This window comes from Haematobia irritans, chromosome 2 (assembly GCF_050003625.1).
Source record: "Haematobia irritans isolate KBUSLIRL chromosome 2, ASM5000362v1, whole genome shotgun sequence".
NCBI lineage: Eukaryota > Metazoa > Arthropoda > Insecta > Diptera > Muscidae > Haematobia > Haematobia irritans.
Window position 1 is genome coordinate 127234484 of NC_134398.1, and position 17376 is coordinate 127251859.

Genomic DNA, 17376 nt, shown 5'->3' on the forward strand with positions numbered 1-17376 from the left:
TTTGTCCGATACTGTACACTTCCATCTACATGTTTATCCCGCATATGGCTCTTTCTCACTTGTTTTATGTTGCTTAAAAATTGTCATATTGTTTCATTGAAAGATGGCATCTCTATCATCAGCCTTGTTGTTGCCGGGAAGCTTTTTTTTTCATGTCTACAGGTGTTTGTTTGTAAGCTTTTACACGAAGAGTGTGAGAGAAGGCAACACATACATATATATGAATCGCCCAAAAGAGAGCAAGTTTGAGTGGTGAATTTTCCTGCAGCAAGCGGCAGTTACATAAATAAACAAATCATTCAGTATTCCATGTACAAGTGAAAACAACTTGTACGAGTCTCCTGCTGGCGTTGTTGTCACCATCGTCAGTAGCTTGAATAACAAAGACGTTATTGTTGCTATTGTAGCAATATATTCAGATAGGATGGGGGAGGGGAAAACCTCTCGGCATGTGTACATCTCATTTCGAAAATAAGCATCCGAACAAGTGAGTGTATTTTACTGAAAAGGATATTAAGGAGAGAGAATTTGATTTGGTTTTATTTTTGTGTTTAACGTAAAGTGTGCGCACACCTAGACCAATACACACAGAGTCGCACCCATTAACTTCTCCTGTGATAAAAGCTATCTTTGGCCAAAGTGCTTCGTGTTGAAGAAAGTAAAATGTTTGTATTAGAATTTTTCATTCAGTTCGTGGTGGAGTTTTGAACGTAACGGTCGTGTTTTTATTAAAACGGTAGTGGATAACAGAATATAAACTCCATTTGAAGCTTTAGTAAAAGGACTGGCTGTTAAAGCATAAACCTATAGGAAAAATAACAGCAGCTGAGGAAACAACAACAGCAATATATTAAAGTGCGTTGGTGTTGATTTGTTTTTGTTTTTTCAATATCTCATTTTTTTATGTATGCGAATGGTAGTAAATGTTTATGTGTGTGCGTGTTTGTGTATTAAAAATCCATTGTCCATTTGTGAGATGCTGCGACATTAAAGCGAGGATATCCTTAATGGAGATTAATAATAAAACCCAATAAAGAATAATTTCGCCAAAAAACACACACATTCTACAAGGAAAACAAACAAAAACAAAAGTGATGGAAATAAATATTTACTTGAAGTTTATTTTTTCAAGTGCTTGACAAGAGCAAAAGAGAAAGGTATTGAAGACGCAAAAAAAACAAACTAACACACAGAGAAAAAGTGAAAGTTCCAATATACACAATGGTGTAGATATGTATGACTAGCTAATGGGGAGCCTGTGGGAATATGAAATCCTTTGTACACACACACATACATATATACAAATATTATGACCCCCTTCTCCCTCATTCATTTTTATAATCAGTCATATACACCGTTACGCAAATAGTCAAACACATACACGCACCAATACACCCAGATGTTAATCGAAAGTGATTTTCTGTTTTTTTTTTCAAGTCCTTGAGTATTGTGTGTGTGGGGGGCAAAGAAACACAAAAGTTTTCATTGAACAAAAAATACAGAAATGTGAAGGAAAATTTTAAAGAAACAAAATGTGAAAAGTGATACCTTGATAACCAAACCACTTCGAAGAAGAGAAAAATGTTTGCCCACCCAATAACTTACGTAAATGTTAAAGAAAATGTTCCATAGACTTATAGAGTAAATCTTAAATTATTGAAATTTTATTTTTTAATAAAAATGCCAAACGATGTAAGTCAAACATCCAGCCATGCTTACTCCATTCAGTATTCAGGACATGTGACTTTTGAACTTTAAAGATGTTATCATGCTATTATTGTTTATTTAGCGCCAAGCTTCCATTACCCCTTCACATAAACGAAGAGGAACAAGCAGTGAATAATGGCTCTCATTCTGTACAATAACAGCCAGAACTCTGTTTCACCTCTATCCTCCCTCTATACTTCATCGACAACCTTTCATTGAACAATGTAAATGCATTTACAATGCAAATAAATTGTCTGGAATATAGAATAAATGAACAGCTATAACACCTCTCTACCATGAATGCACACAACATCATAAATTATCCAAGCCCAGCCATAAATGCAAAAACTTGAAGTGTTGTTGTTTTGCATTTTGCTCTCTTTTTTCCAGTTGCTCTTGACATTTGCATTTGTGATTTTGTCCTTTACCATACAGGTTGTTTCTGCTGGTGTTATCATCATCAGTTGGTAATGAAAACATTCCTGCCTTCTCTATTTAGTGGTGTGATGAAAAATACCAAGCTGACAGTATGTGTGCATATGAATTTGGAAATGTTTTTTTTTTTTTCATTCACCACTATCTCACGGAAAAGAGCGAACTTAAGTTCGTAATAAAATCTAGTTCTCAATTAAATGTTTTTACTTACATATTTATCCCGAGGGTTTTATTATTATTACTTAACGAAATGTGCCGTTTACATGCGTGGAAATATTCCTACAGAGGATATTAGTCATTACTGTTCGACTCAGAAATAATTCATCGACCTTGTCCTTGCTGTCCGTCTATCTATTTGTATCGGACATTTTTCAGAAATCTGGTTACAGTATGCTTATTTATTAACACACTTATTAAAAGTTAAAACAAAAATTTTATGTCTAATAATTTTTTTGAATTTATCGAAAAATATTTACTTATTTTTGTGAGAATGCCGCGATGTCAGCGTTTGTAACTAATATTGTTTAGTCCAAATTTTCTAAAAAAATAATCAACGTTTTCTAAAATTAACCAAAATGTTTCTTCACGGTGGGTTCACTGTTTTTTCCGTGTAGGGACGTTTTGTAATGTTCAAAAGTGACAAAACTCGACTAATCTAATTTTAACGAAAAAGTCAAGTTTGTCTTGAAAGGGAAATAGTGAAGGAAGTGTAAGCTATTTGTATACCCTAAACCACACAGTGGTCAGTATATAATAACAGAAATATTGATTTTAGACCCCATAAAATATATACCGATCGGCTCAGAATCACTTCCTGAGTACACAGAAAAAAATTTCACGAAAATTTTTCCAATTAAAATCTTAATTGAGTTTTAAAAAATATTCAATTAAAAATTTAATTGATTCAACAAATTTTTTAATTGAAATAAAAATCAATCACACAAATTAATAGTATCAATTAAATATTTAATTGGATCAATTAATTTTTTAATTGACTGTCAATTAATTTTTTAATTGATACTATCAATTCTGTGATTGAAGACATTTCAATTAAAAAATTAATTGGATCAATTAATTTCGTGATTGAATCAGAAAAAAATTTTTTTGTGTGTAGATCTAGCCCTTGGTGTCATATATTTGTTGTTTGCAAGATTCCGGTCCCAATTATTAAACGATTTTGTTCAAATTTGGTGCAGGGTGTGCAACAGTTAATTGAAATCGTGCAATTTGAAGTCCGATTTGTTTCCTCAAAACCACAAAATTTTGGTGGCCATTGTAGGGTAGAATTATAGTCGAAAAATCGACTGCGGCGTAATTGACAGTTTGGATAGTACAACCAGCATTATTGAACTGTTATTCCTTTGAAATATTTATTTTGGTTTTTTTTTAGATTACAATATGCCAATTGTTCATAAATATTTCCAAAAAAAACCTCTGCCATGGGAATTTGGTCCATAATTATATATATGGGGGATATATATAAACCGATCCCCACACAGAAAAAAATTTCACGAAAATTTTTCCAATTAAAATCTTAATTGAGTTTTAAAAATATTAAATTAAAAATTTAATTGATTCAACAAATTTTTTAATTGAACTAAAAATAAATCACACAAATTAATAGTATCAATTAAATATTTAATTGGATCAATTAATTTTTTAATTGACTGTCAATAAATTTTTTAATTGATACTATCATTTCTGTGATTGAAGACATTTCAATTAAAAAATTAATTGGATCAATTAATTTCGTGATTGAATCGGAAAAATTTTTTTGTGTGCAGATTTGATTTCCGTAGCTTCCTGGAGGTGCAAAATTCCACCGATACAATTGCACGTGGCGTTAGTATATGGATCTCTATCGATCCATAATTATATAGCCCCCATTTAAACCGACCCCAAAATTTTACTTCTGGCGCCTTATAGATACTGATTTATGTCGGTTCATAATTCTTTATTGAATCCTTATTATAAATCTATCAAGAACTGAATTGACATTTTTTCGAACATAGACTCTATATGGGCTAATTCACAATTTAGAAAATAATTTTAAGAAGTTGTAAGAGAACTTGCCATTGGCAAGTGTTACCACAACCCGAGTAATTCGATTGTGGAAGACAGCCTTTAGTAGACCTTTCTACGCAATCCATGGGTATTTCAGATTCGGCCTGGCCGAACTTACGGCCGTTAATACTTGTTATACCCTCCACCATAGGATGGGGGTATATTAACTTTGTCATTCCGTTTGTAACACATCGAAATATTGCTCTAAGACCCCATAAATTATATATATGCTGGGTCGTGGTGAAATTCTGAGTCGATCTGAGCATGTCCGTCCGTCCGTCTGTTGAAATCACGCTAACTTCCGAACGAAACAAGCTATCTACTTGAAACTTGGTACATGTAGTTGTTATTGATGTAGGTCGGATGGTATTGCAAATGGGCCATATCGGTCCACTTTTACGTAACATATAGCCCCCATACAAACGGACCCCCAAATTTGGCATGCAATTGCTATAAGATAAGCAAATTTCATCCGATCCGGCTGAAATTCGGTACATAGTGTTAGTATATGGTCTCTAATAACCATGCTAAAATTGGTCCACATCGGTCCATAATTACATATAGCCCCCATATAAACCGATCCCCCGATTTGGCTTGCGGAGCCTTTAAGAGAAGCAAGTTTCATCCGATTCAGTTGAAATTTGGTACATGGTGTTAGTATATGGTCTCTAACAACCATGAAAAAATTAGTCCACATCGGTCCAAAAATTGGTCCATATCAAGTTCATAATCCTATATAGCCCCCATATTTCAATTCTGGCTCTCTACGTACCGTGCAAAAGTCCATGTCGATTCGTAATTATTATACCCTCCACCATAGGATGGGGGGTATATTAACTTTGTCATTTCGTTTGTAACACATCGAAATATTGCTCTAAGATCCCATAAAGTATATATATTCTGGGTTGTGGTGAAATTCTGAGTCGATTTGAGCATGTCCGTCCGTCCGCCCGTCCGTCCGTCTGTTGAAATCACGCTAACTTCCGAACGAAACAAGCTATCGACTTGAAACGTGGCACAAGTAGTTGTTATTGATGTAGGTCGGATGGTATTGCAAATGGGCCATATCGGTCCACTTTTACGTATAGCCCCCATATAAACGGACCCCCAAATTTGGCTTGCGAGGCCTCTAAGAGAAGCAAATTTCATCCGATCCGGAATTTGGTACATGGTGTTAGTATATGGTCTCTAACAACCATGCAAAAATTGGTCCACATCGGTCCATAATTATATATAGCCCCCATATAAACCGATCCCCCGATTTGGTTTGCAGACCCTCTAAGAGAAGCAAATTTCATCCGATCCGGCTGAAATTTGGTACGTGGTGTTCGTATATGATATTTAACAACTAAGCCAAAAGTGGTCCATATCAGTCCATAATCATATATAGCCCCATAAAAACCGATCCCGAGATTTGGTTTTGGAGCCTCTTGGAGGAGCAAATTTCTTCCGAGAGAGTTTAAATTTGGTAGATCGTGTGGTCGTTCACAACCATGCCTAACTAGGTCCATATCGGTCTATAGTTATATATATCCCTCAGACAAATCGATTTCCAATCACACAAAAATTGGTCCATATCAAGTTCATAATTGTATATAGCCCCCATATAAGTGACCCCCATATTTCAATTCTGGCTCATACGCGCCAATTATGACCAGATCGGTGAAAAATATATATGACATCTATATCTAAATCTGAACCGATTTTTTCCAAAATCAATAGGGATCGTCTTTGAGCCGAAATAGGACCCTATACCAAATTTTAGGTCAATCGGACTAAAACTGCGAGCTGTACTTTGCACACAAAAATACATCAACAGACAGACAGACAGACAGACGGACATCGCTAAATCGACTCAGAATTTAATTCTAAGCCGATCCGTATACTAAAAGGTTGGTCTATGATTACTCCTTCTTGGCGTTACATACAAATGCACAAACTTATTATACCCTGTACCACAGTAGTGGTGAAGGGTATAAAAACTATAAATTTTCTTTTAATTGAAAGTTCATTATTTTAAATTGTATTTAATATTATGTAAATTAGATCAATATTCTTCTTAGTGTGAGTATGCCATGATTTTTCATGGTCAAATCACTATCTATACAGCAACGGAAGAATTTTGTTACTTTGGCCTAATCTCATTTAAATAGTCGTGGCAACTTTACTAAATGTATTGGATCAAAAATATCCCTGTAGTTTAATCATTTTTGCAATCCTTAACATATTTTCAAGTTTTTCCTCTGTAAGAGCACGTATCCAATATAAGGCCAATTTAACACAAACGTTTCAATTTTATACGCACACATGTTTTTATATGTGTGTGTGTGTGTGTGTGTGTGTGTGTTCATGTAGAGCCTTAGTCCTTGAGTTAGCTTGTGGAGATATGTTACGTGGTGGACTTAAAAGATTGCCACGACATGATCCACAATTTCTTTGTGACGGTTGCTTTTGCTCCTATAGCCATCACTCATAGAAATTCTGCCAGTGAGTGATAGGTATGTTTTAAGGTGGATTTGTAATGAAGATTAGTGTTGTACCGTTAAGTGCCTTTTTATGCTTTGGTAAACAAGATCGAATATTCGAAGAATTTACCGAAAAAGTAAGCTACCGAAAGACTATGGCAGGATAAACCAAAATCTGCCGGGAAGACGAACTTAGTGCTTCAATCGGAGAGGTGGATGGCACTAAAGCCCATTTAATTCTAAATTCATAGTTTTCTTGACTTTAATATTTTTTGTGTATGTTGGGTAAATAAAATAAAACAGAGGGAAAATTATACACAAATGAAGCATAAATTTTTATGAAATTCGTGTCTCCCACAATTTCTTAAAATTTGTAAATTTTACCAATAATGCGCCCATCGTGAACTTTGTATGGTACTAAAAACATTTTCGCAATTTAAAACTGAAATTGTTTCCTTCAAACTTCGATTATATCTTTAACAGGTGAAAAAAATAATTATGTCCAAAAAATTTACTTGAATTTGTCGAAAAATATTTAAATAAATTTTCATATTTAAATTTTGGAAATTGGTAGGATAAAGTACAAGTAGAATTTTGCCCTATTAGCTTAGAATTTAAGATTATGTAGTAAATTAGCAGAAAACGATCACTTATAATATAGACTTATATTTTCATGACCATATGCAAAACAATTTATTGACAGTTTTTGGAAGGAATTTATATGGTAAAAGTAGGCTTGAAGTTTTTTTTTTAACTTTTTTGTATATGGGTATTAATGTTAAAATCAATGTATAAATATTCCTTAAGGTGGTTACTATGTTCAACAACTTTTTCCCGAGTACTTTTTTCAATGATTTAATTTTAAAATATGAAATTGAACAATAAATACTTGAACACTTTTCCATCCAACTTTTGGCAATATTTGATAAAAATATAATTCTCATTATATATGGTTTTTATACCCTCCACGATTGGATAGGGGTATATTAACTTTGTCATACCGTTTGTAACACATCGAAATATTGTTCTAAGACTCCATAAAGTATATATATTCTGAACTTCTGAGTCGAAACAAGATATCGACTTAAACTTGGCACAAGTAGTTGTTATTGATGTAGGTCGGATTCTATTGCAAATGGGCCATATCGTTCCATAATTATATATAGCTCCCATATAAACCGATCCCCATGTTTTGCTTGTGGATCCTCTTGGAGGAGCAAATTTCATCCGATCCGGTTGAAATTTGGTACTTGGTATTAGTATATATATGTTAAAATTGGTTCATATAGGTCCATAATTATATATAGCCCCCATATAAACCGATCCCCAGATTTTACTTCTTCCAGGATAAGCAAATTTCATTTGATCTGACTAAAATTTGGTACTAATCACACAAAAATTGGATCATTTAGGATCATAATTTTATATAGCCCCCATACAAACCTTCTTCTGTCTCTGTTTTACCGCGCAAAAATTCATACCGGTCAAGAATTTCTCCGCTCGAAAATTATTTTTAAAAAGACAAAATAAATGGTTTTCGCGACAATTACATGCTCTATATAAGCATTAAATGGATGCTGCAACCATGTTCAAACATATTTTTTCTGTGCGTGTATCCAATCCATGGAGGAGGGTACATAAGATTCGGCCTAGCTATATATACTTGTTGACTATTAATTAATTTTGTTGTTGTTTTTAAACCGACTTCTTCTATAGTGGATGCTCTTGAAACATGTTCGAAGTGATCATATTCTTTCTGTGGGTGCGGACTATAATGCTCGTGCCCAACATTTCGAGACACATCCCGGAAACGTTTATAGTACACTTTTTCAAATCGAAAAACCGACTTTTCCCAAATTGAAAAAAAAAAGAAAAGAAGTTTTCTCACCAAATATATACACGCTTGTTGAAATCAGATACATAATTGACGAGAAAATAACGTGGTTGCCACAAACATGGAACATGTTCACGGTATAAAAGTAGCATTATGTTCCTGAAACATTTGTAGTGATCATATTCTTTCTCATTTAAAATTCGGAAGCCGACTTTTGTGATTATTGAAAAAGTCAATTTTTGGCGTTGTGATTTTCGACTTTTTAATGAGTTGCTAATCACGGTCAAAAATTTAATTCGCTTACACTCAAAACAATTGGCCCCTCCATTTCACTAAAGCCAATTTAGGTTAGGTTAGGTTAGGTGGCAGCCCGATGTATCAGGCTCACTTAGACTATTCAGTCCATTGTGATACCACATTGGTGCCAATTTAACTTTATTTTAGTTCATGAAATTATTATATTTGGAGAAAGTTTCCTTTATTCTAATAATTTTTTGCGTGCTTTAGTTAAATGAACTAAAAAACGGGAAAAATTATACACAAGTGAAGCATAAAGATTTACTAAATTCGTATTTCTCACATAATAATTCATTATATCTTTAAATTTGTAAATTTTACTACAAGTGCGCCCATCTTCAACTTCGTATGGCACTAAAGACATTCTTGCAAATTTTAACTCAACTGTTTTCCTTCAAACTACAAAAATCACGATAATTTTCTTGAGTGGGGCGAATATTCGTGAATAATTTTGAGTCCACAGACTTTTCGTGCATCACGACATTTTTGTACGTTATTGCCTTTTTCTGTTCGTGAGTGACCAAAAAAGTTCCACTTGTGCACTGCAAAAATTATTGTCATGAATTTTCCCCTTCTTTGGTTCGGAATCAGTACCAAAATCATTTGTGTTAAAACAAATCTTTGGAATCGGGCATGCTTGCTTTCTTTCAGTATGAATGTGCGTGAGTAACGATTTTTAATTATTGAGTGTACGTGAGTTTTATGAAAAATTTTGTCTGCGAGTAAAAAATGTCCATCGTGAGCGTGCGTTAGTAAAATAATACTCATGTGCACACCTCTAATCTACATCACGTTCCCTTTACATTCAATTGCGATTTTTACGTGATACATCGAATTTGATAATTAACACAAATCAGTCGATTTTTTTTAATATCAAAGTTTAATTTCACTCAATTTTCCAAAAATTAAGCACTCTATTATAACATACAAAGAATTACTGTGTCCCATCCAATAAATCGGAAAAAGCAAAAGTAGTAAAAAATTTTACCACATTAACATTTGCTAAAATGTTGGAAAATGATGCACTAAATTTAAGTTCTTTACTAAAAAGAAGTCTGGCAGAAGCCTGTGCAAAAATCATAAAATTATGTACCGAGTTCCCATTTGCGGACAACCCTCTACTTTCAACTTAAGAAAAAAAAAACGGACAAAAGGGAACCCACTCTTTACTAAAAAGAAGTCTGGCAGAAGCCTGTGCAAGAATCAAAAATTATGTACCGAGTTCCCATTTTCGGATAACCCTCTACTTTCAATTTAAGAAAAAAAAAACGGACAAAAGGGAACCCTCCCTCCACCTTCGCTCCACTCCGACCTGATATCGGACTATCACGTACCCTATATTAATTTCGCAACTACTCAATGGTTCCTATAAATTCTATCGAAGTAAATCGACAAAGTTTATTTCAATTTTCCCCTTCCCTAACCAGATATCGAAAAATCATATACTAATTTAAAAATCATGTATAAATTTAATCACCTCCTCCCACGTTCCCTGTAAATTTCAAGTAAATCGGCGATGTTTAAATTTTGCTCTATTGTTTTAAAGGGACGTCACTTTCCCCGATACAATATCGACAAACACCGTAGTGAATAGCACCCCTAACCTTCCCTGAAAATTCTTGAAACTTTCCTTCAAGTGTGGGGCAAGGAAGGTTGCCTCTTCGTTCATAACCTTCCCCCACTGCTTTTGTAAATTTCAAGAAAACTTAATTTATTTTTGCAGTTTTAGAGGAAGGCCTCCTCCCCTACCAAATGTCGAAAAGCGTATCTTTTGTAAACGTCCCAGAAAATGTCAAGCAAATTATAAGCCTAAAGGGGCGGCCTCTCTTCCGTCCAAATATCACAAAATCAGGTATCAACTATTACGGTTGACGGAGGTTACGATCTCTCCAAAGTGCTCTGTAAATTTCAAGTAACTCGGTAAAGTTTAATTGTTTCTCTGCATGTACTTAAGAGAAGCGGATGTCTCTCTATGCCCTTTTATTTTTATTAAAAAATCAGGAACCTGATATAAATTTCATAACCTCACCCATTTTTTCCGTAAAATTTCAGTCGGGGGAGTTTAGTTTTGTTTTCACTGTACTTTAAAAAAAAGTCGGGCAAAGGGGTGGTCCCCCTCCCCGACCAAATATCGAAAAATAATGTAGCGGATTTTTGTCTAGATGCCAACCCCAACATTCAATGAAAATTTCAAGCAAATCGCATAATTTTGTTCCAAGTTTCAAAAAGTAGGGCAAGGGGGAGGTCCCCCTCCCATCCACATATGAAATCATCGGGTACCCCATATTAATTCCATAACCTCATCACATGTTCTCTGTAAATCTCAGATAATTTAGAGAATTTTAGTTTTTTCACTGTACTTTAAAAAAGTCGAACAAAGGGGAGGCCCCCCTCCGCCGCCAAATATCGAAATATAAAGTAGCGGATCTTTGTCTAGATGCCAACCCCAACCTTCAATGAAAATTTCAAGCAAATCGGTCAACTTTGGTCCAAATTTCAAAAAGTCCGACAAAGGGGAGGTCCCCCTCCGCGACCAGGTGTCAAAAAATGAGGTACCCTATTTTTACCACATGAACGCCACCTGCGATCTCTGAAAGTTTCAAGTAAATCGGTTCAGCCGTTTCGTAGCCAACTCGGACCACACAAACAAACTAAAAGTCGCTTAAGGGGAGGTACCCCCTCCCGATCAAATTTCGAAAAAAAAAATTGCGAATCTTTGTCTAGGGATCACCCCCTACTATCCCTGAAAACTTCGTGCAAATCGGTCAAGTTTGGTTTAATTTTCAAAAAGTCGGACAAAGGGGAGGTTCCTCTCCGCGACCATATGTCAAAAAATGAGGTACCCTATTTTCAGCACATGAGTGCCCCCCACGATCTCTGAAAGTTTGAAGTAAATCGGTTCAGCCGTTTTCGCGCCAACCCGGAACATACAAATAAACAAACAAACAAATAAACAAACATAATTTGAATTTTATATATATATATATATATATATATATATATATATATATATATATATATATATATATATATATATATATATATATATATATATATATATATATATATATATATATATATATATATATATATATATATATATATATATATATATATATATATATATGTATGTATGTATATATATATATATATATATATATATATATATATATATATATATATATATATATATATATATATATATATATATATATATATATATATATATATATATATATATATATATATATATATATATATGTATCACCCGATTTCGAAAAAACGGGATCATACTGCGGTTATTTACTATTCTTCAATCTTAACTACCCAGCAAAAAAAATAGTAGTTGTTCCACAAACATTTCTTTTAAAGCCCATCCCAGAATCGCCCACCGAGTTTTTTCAACTTCCGATGCAGTCCTTTTGGACAAGTCCACAAACATTTCTTCTAAAGCGCATCGTGGAATCCCCCAATAATTTTTTCCACTTCCGATGCAGTTCTTTTGGACAAGTGCACAAACATTTCTTCTAAAGGGCATCTTGGGATCCCCCAATGATTTTTTTCTACTTCCGATGCAGTCCTTGTGGACAAGTATTAGAAAGAACGTAATCAGGCTATTTTAAGTGCAAATTTTGTACAATTAAATTTTACAAAAAAATAGAAAACTAGTAAAAAACTAAAAAAATAGAAATTAATAAAAAAAAGTAAAAAATAATAAAAAAAAATAAATTTCATCCCCGCTGGGATTTGAACCTGTGCCGTTGGACTTTTTCGCTTCCATGGAAGTTCTTTTGAGAAGGTTTTGCAAATTACGAGAATTTTTAATTTTTTTGTTGATTTTTAATGGAAAAAATATATTTATACGAAAATATATACCGAAAATAAAAAATTGCCGCTGGTGAGAGATGATAAAAAAATTGCCGCTGGTGAGATTTGAAACTTCGTCGTTTTTTTTTTTTTTGTTCATACTAATAAAGAACCTTTCGGGAAACAATTAGAATGTTATTCCTTGGTGTCGTATTACGACCATATCACAAACATTTGAATTGACCTTTAGACACTTTGTGTTCAATGGCGTTTGTGGCTGAGTGTGCTAAGGCGTTCTGTTATGGTGCCAGCAAACCCAGGTTCAACCCCTGGTCGGAGCGAAAAAGTTTTTCAACTTGTAAAAATTAGATAATAGGAAAATAATATGGATGAAAAAAAATGAAATTGGTTGAAAAAAAAATTTCGCTTTTTAAATTTCTTCATTCAAATTAACTTCCAGGGCACAACTTCTAAAGCAATGCGAAGGATCCAAAAAGGGAGTACTTCCGTCCTATGACAAGCACATGTAAAATTAATTGGAGATGATTCAAGTTTGCACTACTTCCGGATCACAGATTGGGGATCCAAACTACTTTTTGGAAGCTCTTTTTTTGCTGGGTATATAAAATTATTCTAATAAAATGGAACTGTACTATTTACATCAAGCTCTGGGGATATGACACTTTCTTAATAAGGAAAATAAGCAAGTATATATCCATATATGAGTATATTCTATAGTATTCCAAGTAGAAATATAATTCTCACCCCTCTATAGTAACGTACCAGGAATAAGGGGAATTGATTCCCTTTTTATTGATAGCATTTGGTTTTGATAAGAAATATTGATGTACCATGTTTGGAATTACTACATTGATTGTAAATAAATTTTGCCGCAAAATTTCAATTTCTGCCCATAGTGCGTTGCCGCCATCTTAATGAAATTTTCTTCCTGTGTATTTCGATTTACTTTTTTCCCTTTTAAAACTAATCGTGGTCATTTGTTTTTTTTTTTTTTTAGCCAAACATAACTCAATCGCAATATTTGTCTTAAACTCTACCTCGTAAAGTTTTCTTTTTAAAAAATTCAGACGCATGTGTTTTTGGTTGCTTGTAAACAATATAACGAGCTGTCAATAATACAAATTATGTGGCATTGATTTCTAGTTTGAAAGATATGAATTTGGTAACACTTCGTGACAGCTGCCGTGACAACAACACCTTTAAGAGTTGTCGTCATTAGAAAAATCTCTTATAGAGGATGGAAGCCAAAACAAATTGACTGCTTTTCATGTAATTTTCCTGCCTTTCGTGTAATTTTCCTAAACGATATCGTTCGAAGTACGAATATTATACATATGTATCACAGACACATTCTATTAAACAATGCTTAAGCAAAATTGTTTTAGAATGTGGTATTAATTATATTAGCATAATTTCTATAGCATATTGTTCCATTGAATCTCCTGATGATGCATGTATGCATTGTTCGTATAAAGTCGATTTAATTGACTTATTAAGTTTATGGCAACACATAGGCACCCAAGTGTACCCAGTTAACTGACACTTTGACGTGTAGTACTTGCTGGGGAACATTAGCGTCCTCACCCATCACAGTTCGCCACAAGGGAATTTCTAGGACAAAGTTTGAGTTAAAACGGTCGATAAAGACGATATGCAATAAATCCATTCAACTGTGGCCCATAAACAATTGATGTTGCTCTGTTGTGGAGCTTTCAATCGTTTAGGGGCTGATGTAAGCTCTAATTGACTTTGATAATGAATTAAAATTTCTGTATAAACTGACATTAAACTTAAACGACCATAACAAAGCAACAGCGTATTCCCTTCCTTCGGATATTTGATCATGGTAGTGGTGGTGTTGGTGATGGCCATGGCTTTGGGAAAGTGTTTCGATATATTTTATAAAAAGAGACGACAAAACAAAATGTTAATGGAATTAATTTAATGACTTAGATGTCATTCATCAAACATGGTGGCCTTTGTGCGACATTGTCATCAATTAGAAAATGGAGTTACTTCATTTATTGTTTGTTGTATAAACAGGCGTATTGACAAACTTGTCAACTTCATTTTAACGTACTTCGAAGTTTCCTTCAATCATTTTTGAAACTTTTTTTATTGTTTAGCTCATGATAACGGAGACAACTTAATAAGATGTAGTTATCACTTACTTTTATTATGAGTCTTAGGAACATGACATACTGCAAGGTGACTATGGGGAATATAGGTGTTCGTTATAGAAGGGTTACCAACAAGAGGTGTTATTCTTGTATTCAATACAGGAATGAAAAATTCAGTACTTTTTGCAATACTTTTTATCATGCCAAAGAAAAAAAAATACTTTTTACTAATACTACAATAAAAACAAAACTATTTTATTAAGATTTTAATTGCCAAAGTTTGCTTGAAAGTGGCATTACGGAGTCTCCAATTGTCAAGAAAAAAAGCGTCGCCAAAAATGTACTGAAAATTTTCTTTTTGGATCCGGAAGTTGTGCAAAATTGGCACAGAAGCGATAAATTTAACATGGGATTGTCATAGGACGGATGTCCACCTTTTCAACACTGAACTCAGATCATACCTTAAAGGTTGAGTTACATACCATGCATTAAAGCGTCCGTTGATTGAAGAATTGAATTTTCTGTTTGATAGCAATAGTTTTTAATCCATCAACGCACGGATTAACGCATGATATGTAACTCAACCTTTAAGGTGTGATCTGAATTCAGTGTTTTGGATGTGAATTAAAAATTTTTGTGATATTTTGCCAAATAAATAATTTTCATAATTATTTATGATTTTTAATGCCTTCTAACGCTAGCCTGGAACATTTGACATCCAATATTTTCAAAGATTCGCAATTTTTCTAAAATGGATTTTGCATTTTTTTTTTACAAAATTTAAATAATTTTTACCATTTTAGTAATTCTTACTCTGTTTTAAGCCTATTTGAAAAAAAATTGTTAAAATTATACATTAAAAATATAAAAAAACAAGTTATAAAAAATTTGATAAAAATGACTTCCTATGTAGTTAAAATAAAGAACATCTTTGGGAGGACTTTTTGGCAGTGCATTAAAAGTTGTGCCTTAGAACAGCTTCCAAATTTGTTAGCTGGGTGTGTAACAATAGATGAAATCATGGACTGCACAATGGTTTCGAATTTAGCAATATTTTTATAGAATTTTGATGCTAATGAGTTGAATAATGCAAACGTATCAACGATTTACGAACAATTTGTTGTGGTGTTAGCCGCAATCAGTATGCTAAACATCCTTATCATAAGGTTTTATGCCGATAAAAATGCCGTAATTATGGGAACCAAATTAATAAAAAACAAGTATATACAGCAGTAAGTTCGGCCGGGCCGAATCTTAAATACCCACCACCATGAACCAAATATTAGGGTTTCCTTTGAAATTTCAGGAGGGCTTGAGGACTTTAGGACACAACCCGAAGATAAATTTAAAGATTTCACCTATGAGGACTATATCAGATTCTGGATTTATAAGAACCATTTTTGTTTGAGGTTTAGAGGAATCATTAACATCTCTTGTAAGTGTGCAAGAAAATTATAAAATAACGTCTTGATTTGAAATCTTAAATCTGTAGAAGTAAAATCTGGAAATTTTACATTGAGTTTCAAACAATTTTCATGATCAGTGCGCCTTCTACACCCTCAAGAAGTGAAGTCGGTCTATATGGAGGCATTACCAAATGGACCGATAAAAGCTTAATCCGATACACGTTTTTGTGAGCCTAAAATACCAGAATATTTACAATTTCAGGCATATCAGATAAAAACTACGGTTTCTAGAAACCCAAGGAGTTAAATCGGGAGATCGTTCTTATGGGGGCTATACTAAAATATGGACCGATACGCACCATTTTCGGCACACCTCTTTGCGACCCGAAAATACCTCTAGATTTCCAATTTCAGGCAAATACGATAAAAACTTCGGATTCTAGAAGCCCAAGAAGTAAAATTGGGAAATCGGTCTATATGGGGGCTATACCCAAATATGGATCGATACTCACCATTTTCGGCACACCTCTTTATGGTCCTAAAATACCTCTAGATTTCCAATTTCAGACAAATTGGATAAAAACTACGGTTTCCCAAGACCCCAAATCGGGAGATCGGTCTATATGGGGGCTATCCAAAATATGGATCGATACTCACAATTTTTGGCACACGTATTTGTGGTCCTACAATACCTCTAGATTTCCAATTTCAGGTAAATTGAATAAAAACTGCGGTTTCTATAAGCCCAAGAAGTAAAATCGGGAGATCGGTCTATATGGGGGCTATACCAAAATATGGACCGATACTCACAATTTTTGGCACACATATTTGTGGTCCTACAATACCTCTAGATTTCCAATTTCAGATAAATTGAATAAAAACTGCGGTTTCTATAAGCCCAAGAAGTAAAATCGGGAGATCGGTCTATATGGGGGCTATACCAAAATATGGACCGATACTCACAATTTTTGGCACACGTATTTGTGGTCCTACAATACCTCTAGATTTCCAATTTCAGGTAAATTGAATAAAAACTTCGTTTTCTATAAGCCCAAGAAGTAAAATCGGGAGATCGGTCTATATGGGGGCTATACCAAAATATGGACCGATACTCACAATTTTTGGCACACGTATTTGTGGTCCTACAATACCTCTAGATTTCAAATTTCAGGTAAATTGAATAAAAACTGCGGTTTCTATAAGCCCAAGAAGTAAAATCG

At 33.8% G+C, this 17376-nt stretch overlaps 1 protein-coding gene across 1 annotated transcript in view; it reads left to right on the forward strand.

Moving 5' to 3' along the window:
* The first annotated feature begins 739 nt into the window (after positions 1–739).
* The window catches only part of LOC142226223 (putative G-protein coupled receptor CG31760), a 289440-nt gene continuing 272803 nt past the window's right edge, over positions 740–17376 (forward strand). Inside the window, exon 1 of the mRNA XM_075296111.1 lies at positions 740–855. The gene's annotated coding sequence lies outside the window, so the exon portion shown is untranslated. The remainder of the gene's footprint in view (positions 856–17376) is intronic.